The 2,916-nt window shown below is 41.3% G+C and overlaps 1 long non-coding RNA gene across 1 annotated transcript; it reads right to left on the bottom strand.

Annotated features, from left to right (window-relative positions):
- LOC149491651 (uncharacterized) lies at window positions 1-436 on the bottom strand. Its single transcript, XR_016319347.1, has 3 exons — window positions 356-436; window positions 232-274; window positions 1-121 (listed from the first exon to the last, which is right to left on the bottom strand). It is a non-coding gene; the product is annotated as an uncharacterized LOC149491651 (long non-coding RNA).
- Between the last annotated feature and the right edge of the window lie 2,480 nt (window positions 437-2,916).

The following is a 2,916-nucleotide window of genomic DNA, read 5'->3' as shown; positions in this document are numbered from 1 at the left end:
CTCCTCCCAATAAAAGTCTCTCGCCTCTTGTGGTACGGCATCCCATGTGTATCCTTCTTTATGCAGCTGTAGCTTGATTATCTTCAAAATTTGCCTCGCTGCTCGAGAAGATGGATATATGCTGAAAAAAAAACAGAAGTGAAATATAATTACACGAAAGCATCACAGTTATGAATAAGTACAAAATATAATTACAAAATATGCCTGCAGAAAATTTGAATAAGTACTTACTGTCCCGCTACCAAACTGAGGGTGATACGTGGATCTGATGAAGCTTCAAAAGAAATGACAAATGTTATAAATTTTTAGATAATTAATATATAATTAAAATGACAGTTATGACATTTATGATTACCTTGCACAGTAGGTGACTGTGCAGCTGGTGGAGTCTGTACTGGTCCAGAAGAGGAAGGAGCAGAAGAGGAAGGAGCAAAAGGCTGTGATGGTGGCAGTACTGGACGCTGAGCAGAGGATGAAGCCCCAGACGTACCTGAAGAAGGATGTGATGGCGGCAGTACTGGTCGCTGAGCAGATGACGAAGCCCTAGACGTACCTGACGAAGGACGAGGGATCGACCCTCCTCGTCCATGGGCATTGCGTCCAGGGCCATGACCTCCACGCGAACCACTGCCGGACGCGTCAGAATCAAATGGTCTGCCTCTAGCCATCTGTACTGCAGATATCAGAACCTAGATAAAATGAATTTATACAATTATATGAATTGTAGAACATGTGGTAAATATGAGTAAAGAAAGTTAATACCATTGAAATTCTTCATTAATAATATTAATTACATATACATTTATCAATTTGTAACAGTAAATTACTCTAAGTTTTAAGTGTCTTGAATATCATCTGCTTCCTCCTCCTCTTCATCAGCTTCCTCTTCTTCATATTCGTCTTCTGAGGAACCCATGATGATTTGATCTTCTTCCTCTTCATCATCTGATGGTTCTATTTCAACATAAGATCAGCTTTCATCATCCAATCTATCTCACTACAAAAAAAACGCCATTTTGCGACCGACAAATCGGTCGCAAAATGGCAAAAATCGGTCGCTATTATACTTTGCGACCGATTTGCGACCGACAAACGTCGGTCGCAAAATCACTGGTCGCAAATGTTAATTGCGACCGATGAGAAAATCGGTCGCAAATTAGAGACCGATAAGTCGGTCGCAAAATTGAAAAAGCGGTCGCAAATTTTGGTCGTGGTTTAATTGGAAATTCAGTCGCAACTTTGGTCGCAGAATATCGGTCGCAAATTATAAATTCAAAAAATTTTTTTTTGGTATCAAATCGGTCGCAAATCGGTCGCAAAAATGAAAAAGGGAATAAAAAAATTAAATATTATTTTGAAACCAAAATTTTTCTACACCTGTGAAAGTTGACATAAATGCATATATACACACACGCAATTCAAGAATAGTATAAAAATGTAATTTTTATTGTTCTGAACAAATTAAAAAATGAAAATACAAATGAAAAAATAAAAGGTCGGAAATCAAATCTATATATGCTGCTGCTCATCTGTAGGATCCGATGTCGGACCGCCGGGAGGAGTACCTGCTGGATGTGATGTAGCGCCAGGAGGGGTGAGCAAGGTATCGCCTGCAGCATCGGGATCAGGAGCCGATAGTGGTTGCTGCTGAGACGTCGAAACATGTCGGTCTGTAGCAGGCGCAGGATCAGAGGAAGAAGTACCAGCACGGTCCTCACCGGACAGCCGCAGCACATGCGCTCTAAGCTCTGCAATCTGTCTCTGCTGATCAGCAAGCTGAGCCCGTATATCATCATCATAGTGTGAGCCAGTGTGCTCCGGCTGCGGTGCTGCGCTGGCTGTAGAAGCGTGAGCTGCTGAGCCAGTGTAAAACTGTGATGCCTGAGACCCGATGCCGTATACCCTTCCTCTTCTTCTCGCCCCCTACAGCCTCGAGATAAAGCGCTACCTCGTCAATCTTGACTCAGCTTCGGATTCATCGGTCTGAGAAGTAACAATACGCTCCCGAGCTGTAGTATAGTTCTCCTGAAAATAAAAAATTAATTAATCAATGCAATTGCAAGCTTTATTATATTGAACTTTGTACATCTTCGCAATGATTAGAGGGCAAATGTAAATATTATTCATTGTTACTTACATTGACGCTCAGCGCACGTCTGTCGACAAAGGTATTACGATCGTGGTCCTTCGTGTGAGTGTATGTAAACACCTCCATCGGTGTGGGCTCACGACCTAATTCTTTAGCCTGTAATAAATTTTTATTCATGATATATTAATATATATAATGTACTTTCATTTAAACATCAGTGTATTGTAAACTGGACTAGGTCACTTACTAATAATCGAGCTGTCTCTATAGCAGATATAGATCCGCCTGTGTGTCGCGAAGGTCCTGCTCCATCACCGCCAGTCTCACTGCGCCTGTTTTGTGCAAATATCTCCCGCTTTCTCTTGAATGCAGGATCCTCCCAAGCCTTTTGCCAGCTCTCCCATATCTCCTGAGACACGCACTGCTGCTTCTTACCACTTTTTCTCATCCTATACGTGAAGTCAGCGTATCGATCGGCGCATATCTTCTCCCAGGCTACTTTCAACATAGCTGTAATGGCCTCGTCCCATATGAAATGTTTCTGCAAAAAAATGAAATATAGCGTTTAAACACTAAGGATTTATCTTGAATTGTAAACATTGAATGATGATATAACTTAAACCAAAGAGTACCTGGAACTCCTCCCAATAAAAGTCTCTCGCCTCTGTGGTACGGCATCCCATGTGTATCCTTCTTTATGCAGCTGTAGCTTGATTATCTTCAAAATTTGCCTCGCTGCTCGAGAAGATGGATAATGCTGAAAAAAAAAAACAGAAGTGAAATATAATTACACGAAAGCATCACAGAGATGAACAAGTACAAAATAT

This window comes from Jatropha curcas, unplaced genomic scaffold (genome assembly GCF_041381405.1).
Source record: "Jatropha curcas cultivar XTBG-Jc1 unplaced genomic scaffold, XTBG_Jcur_1.0 HiC_scaffold_988_pilon, whole genome shotgun sequence".
NCBI lineage: Eukaryota > Viridiplantae > Streptophyta > Magnoliopsida > Malpighiales > Euphorbiaceae > Jatropha > Jatropha curcas.
This window is presented reverse-complemented; position numbering and strand designations above follow the sequence as displayed.